The following is a 20192-nucleotide window of genomic DNA, read 5'->3' as shown; positions in this document are numbered from 1 at the left end:
AAAACTGTGCCCAGTATATAGGAAAGTCACATAATTATTAACTATAATAATAATTATCATTTCTTTTTCAGATACCTTAGCTAGTTTTGTACTTTCTTTCCCTGGGTCTAAGTTTATCTATCGAGGTCCACATTTCCCCCTTTGTTACAGATAATGTCTGTCACCACACCCCATTACACCAGATACTGCCTGTCACCACATCCCTGGGGCATTTCAGAGTTCTGATGCAGCCTCTGTCTCTCCCATCCCTGCATCCCACTTCAGTACTTCCTTTTCAAAAAGGGTGCTGGCTCCAGACACATGAAAAGATGCTCAACATCACTGATAATCAGGGAAATGTAAATCAGAGCTACAATGAGATATCACCTCACACCTGTCAGAATGGCTAAAATCAACCATACAAGAAACAACAGGTATTGGCGAGGATGTGGAGGAAGGGGAACCCACTTGCACTGTGGTGGGAATGTCAACTGGTGTAGCAGCCACTCTGGGAACCAGTACTGAGGTTCCTCAAAAGGTTAAAAGTAGAACTACCCTATGATCCAGTGATTATACTATGAGGTATTTACCCAAAGAATACAAAAACACTAATTCAAAGGGATACGTGCACCCTGATGTTTATAGCATCATTATCTACAATAGCCAAATTATGGAAATAGTCCAAGTGTCCATTGACTGACTGATGAATGGATAAAGAAGAAGTGGTATATATATATACAGTGGAATATTACTTAGCCATCACAAAAAATGAAATCTTGCCATTTGCAATGATGTGGATGGAGCTAGAAAGTATTATGCTGAGACAAGTCAGAGAAAGACAAATACCATATGATTTACTAGTATGTGGAATTTAAGAAACAAAACAAATGAGCAAAGGGGGGAAAAAGAGAGAGAGAGAGCAAGGCAAACCAAGAAATAGACTCTTAACTACAGAGAACAAACTGATGATCACCAGAGGGCAGGTGGGTAGGGGGATGGGGGAAATAGGTGATGGGGATTAAGGAATGCACTTGTGATGAGCACTGGGTGTTGTATGGAAGTGTTGAATCACTCTATTTGTACACCTGAAACTAATATTATACTGCATGTTCACTAATTGGAATTTAAATTAAAAGTTCTATAAAAAAGTACAAATTTTTAAAAATTAAAAAAAATTTAAAAAATGGTGCTGGCTCTAGGAGGGTACATGGTATAGAGAAATGAGCTCCCATCTCTTTCTCTAACTTGCTGGGCAACCTTGGGCAAGTCACCTCAGTCCCCCAGGCCTCCACTTGTGCATTCTTAAAGCCCAGTGACCACTAAGATCCCTTTAAGCATCATTCACCTCCTCCCATCCCATCCCTACCTGGATGCGGGAGAATTTGGGAACTAGAGAAACTGACACTTCTCTTGTTAGAAGCCTTTGTGGGGTTCATTCATTCAGTATCTGGTTTTTAAATGGCCTCAGCTACTCCCAGAAGTCAGGGTTTGTCAGTCTATTAATCTGAACCCCAGCCAGGAGAATGACTGCTACAAAGGCAGAGAGGCACCTGCTCAAAGTGGAAACCAGGCCCTCAAACAGTCTGTTGGAAAGTGTGAAGCATTTAATGATTATTATCCTTTTTATTTGCACAGCACTCTGCCTTTTATACACACACACACGCACACTCACTCGCTCACACAGCTGTCAATCATCATAGCCCTTCTATGAGGAAAAGATTAGCGATCACCATCCAATTTTGCAGTTGAGAAAACTGAGGTACTGGGAGGTTATGTAGCGCACACATGATCCCCAAGTCAGGCTCTGCTGGGACCCAGGTCAGCTGACCACTGGCCAAATGTTCTTTGCACCACTGATAACAAGCAGTATGTTCAAATATTTCAGACATATCACTCAATCTTCACAACGGCCTTAAGAAATAGGTATTACCACCCCATTTGTAAACAAACTCAGAGCCCCACTAGACTTAAAAATCCCCCAGGCATGGGGCCTGTCACATTCTCAGTGAACTCCCCTAAAGTTAGCTAGATTGAAAATGTCAGATTTGGGACCACCGCCAGATTATCTCTCTGTCCAGCACATACCTCCAGAGCCCCTGGGCTGAGACCATGAGGCTCTACCTGTGTGTGCAAAGCAAACAGCCTCCTGGGCAGGAGGCTCTGGGAAGCAGAGGAAGACCTCTGTTTACTGATCACCTTCTTCCCAAGTGCAGGGTCTTTACACCCTTTACTGCATCCACTCCACCAGAATTGACCTCCCTAGAGTTCCTGAAGTAATGGATTCATCCAGTTGTCACATTTTAATTTATGTGTTATGAGTACTCTTGTCAAGATCTGGGGTAAGGACAATATATCAGGGATAACTTTTTGGGAAAAAGGAACGTTAACATATCATCTGAATTCCAAGATCCAGGCTGGATCGAAAGGAGTTCTTGAAACTGGCGGGAGATGGGCCTCAGTTCAGATTGAATGTCATTAAACCTCTACACGGTGCTGTCCCTACACAGGTGCTGCATTAAGCTCTGCCAACATAGAAATGAAGAAAGACCATCCCTGCCCTCATTCTAATAGGGAAGATGGATGGAAAGAAATATGAAGAAATGGAGGCAGCATGTCTTGTGTGCTCTGGAATCAGACAGCCTGGGTAGAATCTCTGCTCCAGCATTTCCTGTGTGACCTTGGGCACATTTCTGAACCTCTCTGTGCCTTAGTTGTTTCATCTGTAAAAGGGGAGATATGCTATTAGTCCTACATATGTATTACTTTTGCAAGGATTAAATGACTTATTACACGTGAAGTGTTTAGAACAATCCCTAGCACAGTGACAGAGATAAATCCAAGGCATGGGATAGGGAACGGTGAATTCTTTCCAGGGCAGTGGGGGTCAGGGATGACTTCCTGGGTTTGGAAGGATGACTAGGATTTTTTCCAGGAGATGGCAGAATGAGGGCAGCTGGTACTGGTACTACTACTAAGAAAAATAATTACCTTCTCTTGAGCACTTACTGTTTGCAAGCCCTGTGCTAGCACTTGGCATGGACTATCTCATTTAATTCTTGCAATAGTAATTCCATGAAACTAGTACTGTTATTACCATTGGAGAGATGAGAAAGTAGAGACCCAGAGAGGTTAAGTAACTCACCCAAGGCCACACAGTTGAGCTGGTGTGTGACAGACAGAAGTAGGACTTGAAAATCCAGATGACGTTTGATGCCAGAACAAACATTTTACACCATTAAGCTATATTTTAGTGGTTCTCTGTCCCACTCATGATTACTAAAAGCAACTTTCCTCATTTCAGAGTTCGACCCTTTAGAACCTATGATTCAGTCATTTGCAGAGCTTGCCTGTCAGTCTGTCTGTACTCGGCCAGCTTGTCTCCTTGGCTGATAACTGTGGTGTGGAGAGTGCTGGGCTGAGAGGGGACACCTAGTGACAGGAGAGCCTTCCAGCTTTCCTCCCAGGCCCTGCTGCAGGCACCACCCGCCTTCCACCCTTTCTCTGAGCAACCCTGTGACGCCTGATGAAATAAAACCTGCCCCAACAGGAGTAAACTATGGGCATCTGCTTCCCTGGCACTTTTAGTCTAATTGCTGCCCAATGAATATAATAGCTTCCCCACTATCTTTTCAGCAACACAAGCTCCTGAAGCCATTCAGAAAGGGCTCAACACCAATAACACTCGTCCTACTGTCTGAAGGCTGAAATCCAATATCAGCCAGACGGTCCTAGTTTACAACTTGGTTTTCATCTCAACAACATCCCTTGGTCTTGAGTTTACTGCCCAGTTGCTAGACATCTGGAGCAGTCTGTGACATCCCCTTAATCTCTCTCCTGCTTCTCACATCCCAGGGCTGCTAAACTCAGGATAGGATCATATGGCTACTTTTTTGGCTGAGCAGCAGTTGCAAACTCTAGTTGAAACCCATTTTGTTGAGCTGCTACCTATTGACCTTGAAGAGGCAATTGGCTACAATCGTTCCAGGTTTGAGTTTGGAGGCCAGATGGAGGGGTTCATCAAATTAGACCTGCTAATGCAGTTGGTAAATGTGGATCCAACACTGGAATGTGCCTGCATGTAGCACCTTGCCTTTATCCTAGGTCTGGCAAGGAGCCAAGAGAAAACCCAGCTCCTGAAAACTAAATCTCAGGTCCCTCAGTGTTTTGGTTATCTATTACAAGGAAACAAAACAGACCACTCCAGAACTTAGTGGCTTGAAACAACAGATATTTTGTTTTTGTTATTTCTCACATTCTTGTGGGTCCACTGGACTCAACAAAGCAGTTCATCTGCTGTCTCACCTGGGGTCTCTCATGTGGCTGCAATCAAATAGTGGCTGGGCTGAAGTCATCTGGAATATCCAAAGTAACACCTCTCATGTCTGGTGCCTTGGTAGGGTGCGCTGGAAGACTGGGCTCAGCTGGGACCCTGGGGCAGGTAAGGCCCATCTCTCTGTACAGTCTCGGGGCCTTCCTTTCTACATGGAGTCTTCATGAAATCTGAGTAGCTGGACTTACTACGTCATGGCCCAGGGGTTCCAAAAGTAGAAGCTGTCAGTCCTTATAGGCTCAGAACTGGCACAGTGTCGCTTCTGCTACATTCTACTGGTGAAAGTCATAGGGCCAGCCCATATTCAGGGAGGGAATTTACAAGAGTGAGTATATTGCATGATTGATTCAGTGGAAGCCATCTTTGGAGAGTAGCTATTACACTCTCCAGAGTGTATGCATCCACCAATATAAACAAGTGCAGAACCGCAGTCCCTTATGTAAGTATACGTTCATCTTTTTACACAGCTGCCATTTGTTTTGTGTTTACCATAGGTTAGCCACAATGCTAAATGGGTTATATCACAGTCTCTTTCAGGCTCACAAAAACTGAGAGCTGGTCATTAGTACCACTATGTTACAAATGAACAAACTAAGACCAGAGAGGTTGAGTAAACCTCTCTAAGTTATCCAGCTAGTAACTGGTAGAGCTAGGGTTAAATCTAAGATCTGTATGCCTGCAAAAATCTGTTTGTTTTTCATATACACAGACACAAGTCACAGTGTTGTCCTTTCTTATCATTCTGGTACAGTAAAAAGCCACACTTGGCCAAGCTGAGGCTGTTGGTGTTTTGCCTGAGAGCCCAAGGATGTGGAGGGTGAATGTGGCTACATGCTCAAAAGATGTCGCTCTAGGCTTGTCAGGCTTTCCACACTGGGTTCCTGCCATCCTACACTTGTATGCTTTTGATGAACTCAGGTCCTGGGCAGAAGACCTTTGGTTCTGGTTAGTGTATTCTTGCTGCTGTCCTGAACCTGTGAATTCAGCTCCTTGGCTAGATCCTGACCATTACTGCCCGGCTTTCCCAGGCTTTGACCCCTCTCATCGTTACCTGGGTCCTTAATCCCTACTACTGGCCATTCCAAAGTATAGGATTTTCCTGCCCAGACCTGAGCTACCTGCCTGATTTACCTGACTTTGATGAACTTGATCCATACCCATTTAACCAGATAGACCTCTGTTTCTGGTCTACTTGGATCTGTTTTCTTTCCTTCCTTGCTCGGTCAGTAGTTGTTTATTGAGGGCATTTCATGTCTGAGGTCTTATTCCAGGCACTGGAGATGTGGCAGGGACCAAATTGACATGTATCCCGTCCTCATGACCTTTCAATTCAAGTCTGGGGGACAATGAATAAATAAGCAAAATTATGAATGCTTATGAAAAAACAGGAAGAAAAGGAAGTGCAAGAAGATAATTTAGTATGCATGAAAAGAGGGTGTTCTAAACAAGGCTGTTGAGAAGGCCTTCTCTGAGGAGGGGATACTGGAGCAGAGCCAGGATCCTTCTGGATAAGAAGGAACCAGCCTGTGGGAGGCTGAAAAAGTGATCATTTTAGGCAGAGGGAACACTAAGTACAAAGGAAAAGAGGTTGACATATTAGGAGCCATGCCAGTGGGGTTGTAGAGGAGTGGGGGAGGAGAGAATTATCACACTTTGCGGGTTCCAACATGCTGATCTTCCATCCTAAATTTCATTGGGATGAACGTTGTCTACAACAGAGAACACTCAGGGACAGCTGAGCTCCTCTAGGCTGGGTTGAAGACCCTTCCTATCTGATTTCACTTTCTATAGTTCCCACTTAGTTGCTTTTATAAAATTGTTTTGATTTTTCCTATTTGTCTGTCTCCTTTATTAAATTGTGAATTATTCCCTCTCTTCCTACAAAATGTTCACCACAATGTCTGTTCAGTAAATATTTGTTGACAGAAGGAAAAAAGGCATGAAAGAAGGACACATGTTTGGTAATTAACCTTTTCCAATCCTGTCATTTGTCATCTCTGGTTTTACAAATCAAGTTTCATAAAATTAACCATCTCATTTCTGAGTATTCGCAAGGTTGTTAGCAAAACTTTCAGATGAGCTGGCAGCTAGTTTCTCTACTTTGTTTTTACTTTTTCTACTTCTTAGAAAGATGCTGAGATTCTGACATGTGATACAGAATGAGAATAATCATTTATTCTTCCTAAACTCCCCAATTGTGGAGAACTTTCATGCAAAGTCCCAGCTCTGTCCATCACTTCTGGAGCCAGTCTATGGTCCTTTACTACTTGCTGAACAGTAGTGGATTTCAATCTTTCCCTCTGTATCTTTCCACCTATATTGAGACTTCCTATCCCTTCCTAAAGGCAGAAGTTTCATGGAGAGCAGAGAAGGAGAATTTGACTAAGGCCAATTTGATTTCAGTTAATTGGATGAGTGAAGATCTAGTTCAAATCAAGGATCAAAGTGGGGCTTTGTATTCTTCACAAATTTCACAGCAATGCTACTTCTTCATAAAACTATGAAAGTCAACTCAACAAATACTTACTGAGCACATTTTGTCCCGAGTACTGAGCATATAATGGTAAACATGATAGACACAACCCATACCCAAATTAGAAAAGAGGTAGAAACTACAAAGAATGGAAAAATTCCACAGTGCTATGGAGAGGCATAGGATGAGCACATAGCCCTGTGAATCAGTCAGGGTAGGCCAGGTTATGCTGTGGCAAAAAAAAAAAAAAAAAAAAAAATCCACAAATTTCAATGGCTTAAGACAATAGGGATTTGTTTCTCATTCATAGTACAAGTCCAAAGCAGGCTGGCAAGGGATCCAAGCTAATGGAGCAACCAGTAATAACAGAGGGAATACAGCTCAGGAGGGTCTTGAACTACCAATGAAATGCTATAGCCTGGAAATGATACATGTCACTTCTTATCAGAACACATTAGCTAAATCCAGTCACAGTTCTACCTAAACAGAAGGGGTCCAGGACCCCTCCTACGTGCACAGGAAATGATGTCTAAGCTGAAGGATGAGTAGGAGTGAGGTAGAAAGGAAAACATGAGATTTCAGGCAGGGTGAAGAGCAGGAAAAATAACTTGGGGGCAAAGAAGAGAATATTATTTTGGAGGACATAGTGTGGAGAATGAAGGGTGGGGAAGAAAAAAAGGATCCTTGGTCTTTACTGTAGGATTTAAAACATCATAGATATCTCTCATACGAAAGAAACAGCCTTCAATAAATCAGTTGACAACTCATTCATTCACTCACTTAAATCAGGTATGTACCCTTTCCAATCTTATTTTATCTCAAGGACTTTTAGTTGTTCTTCCAGTATTCCTTCAATGGTTTTATCATATTCTCTGTGTGGGCAGATGGCTATGAAAATACTTAGCAATTTCTTCAATGCTAACTCCATGACTTTATTACAATATTTTACTCAACAAAGAACTTTAGAAACAAGTTTAACCTCCATTAGTCACAAAGAAATTATCAGAATTCAAGAAAGTAAGAGAGGAAAGTGATCTCTCTGAGTGAGTGACCACCTTAAATATCTGCAAACCAAGCCCTATGCAGATACAAGTAATAGAACTCATCTTCTGAACAGGGATTTAACCGATCTATGATTTTATGGGGCCACCAGGTAATTTCCATAGGCTTGCATCAGAAGAACAAGAAGTTCCAGAAAATAATATCTCACTGAAGAATTTCAGTATATTTATTCAGTCTTTCTTTTATTAAATACTTACCGAGAACATGCTGTATACCAGACCTAGGCACTGAAAATACAGTCGTGAACAAAACAAAGTCCCTGCCCCCACATGGAACTGACAATCTAGTGAGGGAGACAGACAATGAATGAATAAATATGTATTGCATCAGATGGTGGTAAGTGCCAGGGATAAAAATAAAGTAGGGTAAGGAACATAGGGACTCCAAGAATGGTTAGGGAAGGCCTCTAACATGATCTTAAGGGAATGAAGAAGGATATCTGAGAGAACAGCTAAGAGAAGGCAAAGGAAAAGACAAGAGCAAAAAGCCTTGGAAGAGAATCATCCTTGGAATGCTCACAGAACCACAGGAGGGCCAATATGGCTAGAGCAGTGTAAGCCATGAGGAAAAAAGTAAGAGATATTTCTAAGAGATAGGAGAGGGAGACAGATAATGTCTCTTCACTGTAAGGATTTTTGCTATAAGTCAGAGTGAAGTAGAAAGCTGGTGAAGGATTTTGAGCAAAGAGTGGTATGACGTGATTTGGGTTTCAAAAGTATGACTCTCGCTGCTGTGTTGAGAACAGAATTGGGGGCCTTCAAGGATGAAAACAAAGATCAACAAAACTAAAAGGCAACCTACAGAATGGAAGAAGATATTTGCAAATAACATACAATGAAGGGCTAGTAACCAAAATATATAAAGAAATCCTACAACTCGATACAAAAAACCCAAATTATCCAATTAAAAAATGGGCAGAAGACATGAAGAGACATTTCTTAAAAGAAGACATCCAGATGGCCAACAGACAAATGAAAAGATGCTCAACATCACTCATCATCAGGGAAATGCAAATCAAAACTAATATGAGATATCACCTAACACCTGTTAGAATGGCAAAATCAACAACATGAGAAACAACAGATGCTGGTGAGGATATGGAGAAAGGGGAACCTTCTTACACTGTTGGTGGGAAATCAACTTGATGGAGCCACTGTGTTGAGTATGTAGCTCCCTCAAAAAATTAAAATAGAACTACGCTATGATCTAGGAATTGCACTACTGGGTATTTACCTCCCTCAAAATACAAAAACACTAATTCAAAGGTATACATGCAACTCTATGTTTATAGCAGCATTATTTACAATAGCCAAATTATGGAAGCAGCCCAAGTGTTCACTGATAGATGAATGGATAAAGAAGAGTGGCATATATATACAATGGAATATTATTTAGCCATTGAAAAGAATGAAATTGTGCCATTTACAACAACATGGATAGAGCTAGAGAATATAATGCTAAGCAAAATAAGTCTGTCAAAGACAAATACCATATGATCTCACTCATATGTGGAATTTAAGAAACAAAACAAAGGAACAAAGGGAAAAAAAAGAGAGAGAGAGGCAAACCAAGAATCAGACTCTTAACTATAGAGAACAAACTGATGGTTACCAGAGGGGAGGTGGGTGGGGGGATGAGTGAAATAGGTGATGGTGATAAAAGAGTGCACTTATCATGATGAAAAACAAATAAAGTAAAATTATTTTTAAAAAGAGAATGAAAACAAAGAGATTCCTTGGATCTATTCTAGATGAGAAATAATTGCAATTGGCCTAGGATAGTAGCAGTGGGTGTAGTGATGCGTGGTCAGATTCTGGTTCTATTCTGAAAGAAAAGCAGAGTATTTGATACAGGATTAGATATGGTGTGTGAGGGAACGAGTAATGTATGACCCCAAGGTTTCCATCCTGAGCAACTGGAAGGATGGAATTGTCATTTACTGAAATGGGAAAAGATAAGAGCCCATTTTTTGACATGTGAAATGTAAAATGTCTATTAGACAATCAAGTCAAAATATTAGGTAGGTAGCTGGATATATGAGTCTAGATGTCTGGGATGTGACCAGTCTGGAAATGTGTATGTAGCTAAAGGAAAAGCATTGTGTAACTCTTAGGTGAACTAGTTATACTTTAGATTTTATACTGTTCTTTACTAGATTAGAGTTTATGAGAAGGAAGCAGAATGTTGCAGGGGAACAAAGTTCTCCAAAAGAGTTAAAAGTAGTTCTTATACTACAACACTGGGAACACTGAGATATTGATTTCTTGAGGTCAGTGAGTGAAGACTGGTATTTGAATAGCTCAAAATTAACTGAAATATATTTTTCTAAACTTGGTCAAGACCAGCACACCTCAGACCATTCCATTTTATTCCATTCCACAACTTGCCAAGCACTATCATCTATAAAGATGAAGTTTATAAATTTTTGCTTCAAGAAACTCAGGATTAGAGGGAATCCACAGCAGACCTTGAAGTAGGTGCAGGATGAAGCAAGAGGGCGACCATAGCCAACTCTTCTTCCGCGGTCTCCAGAGCCACTCCCATGAGATGAAGCTGCGAAAGAGAAAATCAACTTTGTACCTCAGCCCCCAGAAGAGCACTGAGTGCCACAGAGATTTGGATTCCTAGATTTGCCCAAGCACTTCTGTCTGCTACAGAAGACATCAGACTCTCCTCAATAATGAAGCAACTAGAAAATCAGAAAATGGCAAGATGGGTATTTTTTTGCCAGTTATGCTCTGGGTTCACATGGTATTGCTTGTAAGAACTCTTACAAACACCATGGAAACTGTTCTCACTATAATTGCTCTTTTTTACTATCCTTTGGAAGGTTCAAAGTCTATGAACAGTGTCAAATACTTGTCCCTGGTGGCACTTACCTTCATAATTCGTCCCACAGCTATCATTCCATGGATACCTTTGGTCTTCAGACATTTCTGGCAAGAACAGAAAAAGCTTGACCTTATTCTGCAACAGTTTTTACCTATAGGATTTGTCACTTTGAGTTTGTCTCTGATAATTGATCGTTGTTTTTTTTTTTTTTTTTTTTTTGGTCAATGGACCCTATTTCACTATAACTTTTTGAAATTTAATGTGCTTCAGAATTTGGGAACATTTTATGGTTCTCATCCATGGAATTGGTATTTCAGTCAAGGATTTCCAGATGTCTGGGGTACCCACCCTTCTTTTTCTTTTTAAAATTTTTATTGTTATGTTAATCATCATATATTACACATTAGTTTTTTCCCCTTTTTAATTGTTATGTTAATCCCCATACATTACATCATTAGTTTTAGATGTAGTGTTCCATGATTCATTGTTTGTGCATAACACCCAGGGCTCCATGCAGAACGTGCCCTCTTTAATACCCATCACCAGGCTAACACATCCTCCCACCCCCCTCCCCTCTAGAACCCTCAGTTTGTTTTTCAGATTCCATCGTCTCTCATGGTTCATCTCCCCCTCCAATTTCCCCCCCCTTCATTCTTCCCCTCCTGCTATCTTCTTTTTTTATTTTTATTTTTTCCTTAACATATATTGCATTATTTGTTTCAGAGGTACAGATCTGTGATTCAACAGTCTTGCACAATTCACAGCGCTCACCATAGCACATACCCTCCCCAATGTCTATCACCCAGCCACACCATCCCTCCCACCCCACCCCCACTCCAGCAACCCTCAGTCTGTTTCCTGAGATTAAGAATTCCTCATATCAGTGAGGTCATATGATACATATATTTCTCTGATTGACTTATTTCACTCCAGTTCCATCCACGTCATTGCAAATGGCAAGATTTCATACCTTTTGATGGCTGCATAATATTCCATTATATATATATACCACATCTTCTTTATCCATTCATCTGTCGATGGACATCTTGGCTCTTTCCACAGTTTGGCTATTGTGGACATTGCTGCTATAAACATTGGGGTGCACGTACCCCTTCGGATCCCTACATTTGTATCTTTGGGTACTCACCCTTCTTTTGTTTTTTTTTTTTAATTTTTTATTGTTATGTTAATCACCATACATTAAATCATTAGTTTTTGATGTAGTGTTCCATGTTCCAGTAGTGCAATTGCTGGATCGTATGGTAGCTCTATTTTCAACTTTTTGAGGAACCTCCATACAGTTTTCCAGAGTGGCTACACCAGCTTGCATTCCCACCAACAGTGTAGGAGGGTTCCCCTTTCTCCGCATCCCCGCCAACATCTGTCATTTCCTGACTTGTTAATTTTAGCCATTCTGACTGGTGTGAGGTGGTATCTCATGGAGGTTTTGATTTGGATTTCCCTGATGCCGAACAATGTTTAGCACTTTTTCATGTGTCTGTTGGTCCTCTGCATGTCTTCTTTGGAAAAATGTCTATTCATGTCTTCTGCCCATTTCTTGACTGGATTCTTTGTTCTGTGGGTGTTGAGTTTGATGAGTTCTTTATAGATTTTGGATACTAGCCCTTTATCTGATATGTCATTTGCAAATATCTTCTCCCATTCTCTCGGTTGTCTTTTGGTTTTGTTGACTGTTTCTTTTGCTGTGCAAAAGCTTTTTATCTTCCCAATAGTTCATTTTTGCCCTTGCTTCCCTTGCCTTTGGTGATGTTCCTAGGAAGAAGTTGCTGTGGCTGAGGACGAAGAGGTTGCCGCCTGTGTTCTTCTTTAGGATTTTGATGGACTCCTGTCTCACATTGAGGTCTTTCAACCATTTGGAGTCTATTTTTGTGTGGTGTAAGGAAATGGTCCAGTTTCATTCTTCTGCATGTGGCTATCCAATTTTCCCAACACCATTTGTTGAAGAGAATGTCTTTGTTCCATTGGACATTCTTTCCTGCTTTGTCGAAGATTAGTTGACCATAGAGTTGAGGGTCCATTTCTGGGCTCTCTATTCTGTTCCATTGATCTTTGTGTCTGTTTTTGTGCCAGCACCATACTGTCTTGATGATGACAGTTTTGTAATAAAGCTGGAAGTCCGGAATTGTGATGCCACCAGCTTTGCTTTCTTTTTTAACATTCCTATGGCTATTCGGGGTCTTTTCTGGTTCCATACAAATTTTAGGATTATTTGATCCATTTTTTTGAAAAAAGTGGATGGTATTTTGATGGGGGTTGCATTGAATGTGTAGATTGCTCTAGGTAGCATTGACATCTTCACAATATTTGTTCTTCCAATCCATGAGCATGGAAAAATTTTCCATTTCTTTGTGTCTTCCTCAATTTCTTTCATGAGTATTTTATAGTTTTCTGAGTGCAGATTCTTTGCCTCTTTGGTTAGATTTATTCCTAGGTATCTTATGGTTTTGGGTATAATTGTAAATGGGATCAACTCCTTAATTTCTTTTTCTTCTGTCTTGTTGTTGGTGTATAGAAATGCCACTGATTTCTGTGCATTGATTTTATATCCTGCAACTTTATTGGATTCCTGTATGAGTTCTAGCAGTTTTGGGGTGGAGTCTTTTGGGTTTTCCACATAAAGTATCACATCATCTGCAAAGAGTGAGAGTTTGACTTCTTTGCCGATTTGGATGCCTTTGATTTCTTTTTGTTGTCTGATTGCTGTGGCTAGGACTTCTAATACTATGTTGAATAGCAGTGGTGATAGTGGACATCCCTGCCGTGTTCCTGACCTTAGGGGGAAAGCTCTCAGTTTTTTCCCATTGAGTATGATATTCGCTGTGGGTTTTTCATAGATGGCTTTTATGATATTGAGGTATGTACCCTCTATCCCTATACTCTGAAGAGTTTTGATCAAGAAAGGATGCTGTACTTTGTCAAATGCTTTTTCTGCATCTATTGAGAGGATCATACAATTCTTGTTCTTTCTTTTGTTAATGTATTGTATCACATTGATTGATTTGTGGATGTTGAACCAACCTTGCAGCCCAGGGATAAATCCCACTTGGTCATGGTGAATAATCCTTTTAATGTACTGTTGGATCCTATTGGCTAGTATTTTGGTGAGAATTTTTGCATCCATGTTCATCAAGGATAATGGTCTGTAATTCTCCTTTTTGATGGGGTCTTTGTCTGGTTTTGGGATCAAGGTAATGGTGGCCTCATAAAACAAGTTTGGAAGTTTTCCTTCCATTTCTATTTTTTGGAGCAGTTTCAGAAGAATAGGTATTAATTCTTCTTGAAATGTTTGGTAGAATTCCCCTGGGAAGCCATCTGGCCCTGGGCTTTTGTTTGTTGGGAGATTTTTGATGACTGCTTCAATTTCCTTAGTGGTTATAGGTCTGCTCAGGTTTTCTATTTCTCCTTGGTTCAGTTTTGGTAGTTGATACATCTCTAGGAATGCATCCATTTCTTCCAGATTATCTAATTTGCTGGCATATAGTTGCTCATAATATGTTCTTATAATTGTTTGTATTTCTTTGGTAATGGTTGTGATTCAATATTTTGTTGATTTGGGTCATTTCTCTTTTCTTTTTGGTAAGTCTTGCCAGGGGTTTATCAATCTTGTTAATTCTTTCAAAGAACCAGCTCCTAGTTTTGTTGATCTGTTCTACTGTTCTTTTGGTTTCTATTTCATTGATTTCTGCTCTGATCTTTATTATTTCTCTTCTCCTGCTGGGTTTAGGCTTTATTTGCTGTTTTTTCTCCAGCTCCTTTAGGTGTAGGGTTAGGTTGTGTATTTGAGACCTTTCTTGTTTCTTTTTTTTTTTTAAAGATTTTATTTATTAGAGAGCAAGCGAGAGAGAAACAGCATGAGAGAGGAGAGGGTCAGAGGGAGAAGCAGGCTCCCTGCTGAGCCGGGAGCCCGATGTGGGACTCGATCCCAAGACCCTGGGATCATGACCTGAGCCGAAGGCAGTCGCTTAACCAACTGAGCCACCCAGGCGCCCCCTTTCTTGTTTCTTGAGAAAGGCTTGTATTGCTATACACTTTCCTCTTAGGACTGCCTTTGCTGCATCCCAAAGATTTTGAACAGTTGTGTTTTCATTTTCATTGGTTTCCATGAATTTATAAAATTCCTCTTTAATTTCCTGGCTTACCCATTCATTCTTTAGTAGGATGCTCTTTAGCCTCCATGTATTTGAGTTCTTTCTGACTTTCCTCTTATGATTGAGTTCTAGTTTCAAAGCATTGTGGTCTGAAAATATGCAGGGAATAATCCCAATCTTTTGGTACCAGTTGAGACTTGATTTCTCACCTAGGATGTGATCGATTCTGGAGAATGTTCCATGGGCACTAGAGAAGAATGTATATTCCATTGCTTTGGGATGGAATGTTCTGAATATGTCTGTGAAGTCCATTTGGTCCAGTGAGTCATTTAAAGTCTTTATTTCCTTGTTGATCTTTTGCTTAGATGATCTGTCCATTTCAGTGATGGGGGTGTTGAAGTCCCCCACTATTATTGTGTTGTTGTCAATGTGTTTCTTTGCTTTTGTTTTTAATTGGATTTCATAATTGGCTCCTCCCATGTTAGGGGCATAGATATTTACAATTGTTAAATCTTCTTGTTGGATAGACCCTTTAAGTAGGATATAGTGTCCTTCCTCATCCCTTATTACAGTTTTTGGTTTAAAATCTAATTTGTCTGATATAAGGATTGCCACCCCAGCTTTCTTTGGATGTCCATTAGCATGGTAAATGGTTTTCCACCCACTTACTTTCAATCTGGGGGTGTCTTTGGGTCTAAAATGAGTCTCTTGCAGACAGCATATCGATGGGTCTTGTTTTTTAATCCAATCTGTTATCCTGTGTCTTTTGATTGGGGCAGTTAGCCCATTTACATTCAGGGTAACTATTGAAAGATAGGAATTTAGTGCCATTGTATTGCCTGTAAGGTAACTGTCACTGTATATTGTCTGTGTTCCTTTCTGGTCTATGTTGCTTTTAGGCTCTCTCTTTGCTTAGAGGACCGCTTTCAATATTTCTTGTAGGGCTGGTTTCATGTTTGCAAATCCGTTTAGTTTTTGTTTGTCCTGGAAGCTTTTTATCTCTCCTTCTATTTTCTTTTTTTTTTTTAAAGATTTTATTTATTTATTTGAGAGAAAGAATGAGATAGAGCGAGCATGAGAGGGGGGAGGGTCAGAGGGAGAAGCAGACCCCCTGCCGAGCAGGGAGCCTGATGCGGGACTCGATCCCGGGACTCCAGGATCATGACCCGAGCTGAAGGCAGTCGCCCAACCAACTGAGCCACCCAGGCGCCCTCTCCTTCTATTTTCAGTGACAGCTTAGCTGGATATAGTATTCTCGGCTGCATATTCTTCTCATTTAGTACTCTGAATATATTATGCCAATCCTTTCTGGCCTGCCAGGTCTCTATGGATAGGTCTGTTGCCAATCTAATGTTTCTACCATTGTAGGTTACATATCTCTTGTCCTGAGCTGCTTTCAGGGTTTTCTCTTTGTCTCTGAGACTCATAAGTTTTACTATTAGATGTCGAGGTGTTGACCTATTTTTATTGATTTTGAGAGGGGTTCTCTGTGCCTCCTGGATTTTGATGCCTGTTTCCTTCCCCAAATTAGGGAGGTTCTCTGCTTTAATTTGCTCCAATATACCTTCTGCCCCCCTCTCTCTTTCTTCTTCTTCTGCGATCCCAGTTATTCTAATGTTTTGTCTTATGGTATTGCTTATCTCTCGAATTCTGCCCTCGTGATCCAGTAGTTGTTTATCTCTCTTTTTCTCAGCTTCTTTTTTTCCATCATTTGGTCTTCTATATCACTGATTCTCTCTTCTGCCTCATTTATCCTAGCAGTCAGTGCCCCCTTTTTTACTGCACCTCATTAATAGCCCTTTTGATTTCAACTTGGTTAGATTTTAGTTATTTTATTTCTCCAGAAAGGGTTTCTCTAATAACTTCCATGCTTTTTTCAAGCCCAGCTAGTATCTTTAAAATCATGATTCTGAACTCTAGTTCCGACATCCTACTAATGTCCGTATTGAGTAGGTCCCTGGCAGTCGGTACTACCTCTTGTTCTTTTTGTTGAGGTGATTTTTTCCGTCTTATCATTTTGTCCAGAGGAAAATAGATGAATGAGAGAACAAAATGCTAACAGGGTAACAATGTCTCCAGAAAATATACTCTAAACAAATCAGAAAAGACTTGAAACCAGGGAAAAGAAAGGGAAAGAGAAAAAGAAAAGAAAAAGAAAAAGAAAAAGAAAAAGATAAAAACAAACAAGAACAGAACAAAACAAAAAAAAAACCAGAATATGATCAAATATGATCAGGCTGGTGCATAGATCAGTGGCACACACTAGATTTTGGGTGTATTTTGGTCTGTTAGAAGAAAGTGTGTCCCAAAATTTTAAAGAAAGAAAAACTTATATATGTACAAAAATAAGGGTTGATATGATGAAGGGATGGAATATGACTATAAAGATGAAAATTATAAAAAATTTTATAAAAGGAATTGATAAGAAGTTGTTTGAAAAAAGAAAGAAGAGGATTTAAAAAAGAAAAAGAAAAAAAAAGGGAGAGAATGTGATCAGGCAGGAGACTAGAACAAAGCCATACACTAGAGATTTAGGGTATTTTGATCTGTTAGAAGAAACTGTATCTCCAAATTTTATAGAGAGAACAACTTATATATATATATATATGCCAAAAATAAGGGTAAGTACTATGAAGGGATAGAATATGACTCTAAAAATGAAAAATAAAAAAAAATTTTTTTTAAAGGGATTGATAAGATGTTGGTTGAAAAAAGGAAAAAGAAAAATTCAAAAAAAAAAAAAGACAGTTAAAAATAATTAACTTTGAAAGACTAAAGAATCATGGTAAAAAAGCCATGGATTCTATGTGTAGTATTCCCCTAGCGCTGGAGTTCTGCCGTTCTCATTGATTGGTAAACTTGGTCTTGGCTGGCTGTTCTCGCTGATCTTCTGGGGGAGGGGCCTGTTGCTGTGGTTCCCAAATGTCTTTTCCGGAGGCAGAATTGCCCCACCTTTGCCAGTCCGGGCTAAGTAATCTGCTCAGGTTTGCTCTCGGGAGCTTTTGTTTCCTGCAAGCTTTCCGTACAGCTTTGGAGGACAAGAGTGAAAATGGCGGCCTCCCAATCTCTGCCCTGAGGAACCGAGAACTCAGGGCCCCACTCCTCAGTGAGCCCCCAGAGAAAAGCAGTCAATCACTCCCGTCTCCCTGGTCTCCGGCTGCACTCCGTGCTCACCCAGCCTGTGACCTAGCATTTCTATCTCTGGCACCCGACCCCGGGTGGAGTCTCCAAACCCAGCAGATCCCTGTGGTGCACTCCTGTGCCACTCCTCCTGGGGGAGGAAGGGGAGTCTCCCTGGATCTGCCGCTTGTTGGGTCCCTGCTGGAGGAGCAGGGGCCCAACTGTGCCGTGGATCACAGTTTATGGCAACCCCAAGCTGAGAGCCCGCGCCCTGGCTCCGTCTCTGCAGCCGGCTTCCCCACTCCGATCCCTGGGAGCTCTGCCGCATTCAGGCACCCCTGGTCTTTCTGTGACCCCGAGGGTCCTGAGACCACACTGTCCCACAAGGGTTCCACCCCCCCCCTAGCCATCGGAGTGACATCCCTCAGCGGAGCCGACTTCTAAAAGTTCCGATTTTGTGCTCCACTGCTCTCTCACTTGCCAGAAGCGGCCGATGGAGGTTCCCTCCCCCTCTCGTCTATCCTCCCGAATATCGCCTCGGCTTCACTTCTCTGCACGTCCTACCTTCCGGAAAGTGGTCGCTTTTCTGTTCAGGGAGTTGCTGCTATTCTTTTCTTTGATCTCCTGTTGAGTTCGTAGGTGTTCAGAATGGTTTGATCCCCATCCAGCTGAATTCCTGGGACCAGACGAAATCCAGGTCTCCTACTCCTCCACCATCTTGCTCCGCACCCCCTCACCCTTCTTTATTCATGGCTGCTTTCTGGCCCCAAATAGGTACCAAATTACTTTTGGTAACTGTGCTGTGGACACTGCTAGTTTATAGCATGTTGAGCCACAAAGAATTCAGGTTTAGCTATCCAGTCTTACCGTTTTGTATGGTGTTTTGTGGGTACTTACTAAACCACCTGAAAACATTGAAGAAACCAGCTCTCAGTTTCCTGTTTTTATCGAATATGCTCCTCACCCTCTATACTGGTTTAGTTCATCAGTGAGGTACTCTTGATGTCATGACTCATATTCAAGAACTCTGTTACAATAATCCCAATAAATCTTCAGCTTCCATATTTATAATGATGCCTTGCCACTCTACTCCTTATTATAGCCATGTCCACTACTCACTTCCAGTGAGATTTCTCCAATGTCCCCCAGAGCTGACTGGAAAAAGTCAGTACCTTAATGAAGCAGATATCTTCTATCTGAATCCCTTAAACTGGTTAAAGAGTTTCACAATGACTCAACATTGCCTACTCACTTGATCATCTTCAGCATTTCAGAGGAGGAAATAAGTGCTTTTCCTAATTTCAAGCAACTATGAGAGAACAGCTGTGTTCTTCCACATTCACTTGTCAGAAGGTTGAACTGGAAGTCACATATATGTCTATGAATGGAAATTAAAAGGGACACTCAACAGAAGATAAACTGCGTTTAAATCTTTCCTAAAGAAATAGACATTGCTGGGCACAAATATTCAGATGCTGCATAAATATGCCCGTAAACACTGGGTAAGATTCGTGGAACTAGCAAAAAGCCACTGAACTTCTTTACCAAATATCACTACTGAGGAAATGTATGGAAAATATCACAAAGTATAAAATATATTAATACAAATGCCAGATTTTAAATAAAGACCTTTAGTTTTCCTCAGAAAAAGAAAAAAGAAATTCAGGATTAAGTGGCCATTCCTGGTGAAATATCCCACCTAGAGGGTACTTCTTGGTCAGGTCAGTTCTTAAGGAGTTCAAAGGAGTCTTCAAACAAGATTTGTGTCCACAGATGAGTCCAGCAATAAGAAAAGCTGCAATCTTCCCATTGGATAACTGTAACATTTGAAACATCCTGCTATAATGACATTTTAAAAAGAAAGTGGCACTTTTTTATTGCAGAACTGTCCCCATTGAAGTACAAATGAAGTATCCCAATGCACAGAGAAAGTGATTCTCATTGCTAATTAAATAAATAAAAAGTAAAGTAACACAGAAATACTATTTTACACCCATTAAATGAGCATGAAGAAAACATCAGTGATAACATTTACAGATACTAAAATTGTAAGAATATTCCAGGCTTATGGAAACAGTAGAAAAGTGATTTGGTACTATCTTTGGTTAAGTACTATGTCATTACATATTTTGGTAGTTTGGATGATCAGACCCAATTTTTCTCCTTTCTCCTTGGTCCCTCCCTCCAAAGGTGGAGTGCATGTCCCTGACCGTCACTTTAGCGTCAGCCTTGTGAATTGTTTTCACTAATGGGGTATTAGCAAGGGTGATAGGAATAAGGGTTTGCA

The 20192-nt window shown here is 40.7% G+C and overlaps 1 pseudogene; it reads left to right on the top strand.

The window, feature by feature from the left end:
* The window catches only part of LOC135362329 (GPI mannosyltransferase 3-like), a 44486-nt pseudogene extending 25163 nt beyond the window's left edge, over nt 1–19323 (top strand).
* The last annotated feature ends 869 nt before the right edge of the window (nt 19324–20192 follow it).

Source organism: Mirounga angustirostris, unplaced genomic scaffold, assembly GCF_029215605.1.
Source record: "Mirounga angustirostris isolate CCGP_5_RB_7025 unplaced genomic scaffold, mMirAng1.0.hap1 SCAF_13, whole genome shotgun sequence".
NCBI classification, from domain to species: domain Eukaryota; kingdom Metazoa; phylum Chordata; class Mammalia; order Carnivora; family Phocidae; genus Mirounga; species Mirounga angustirostris.
The sequence above is the reverse complement of the archived record's forward strand: the minus strand, read 5'-3'. Positions and strand labels throughout refer to the sequence as shown.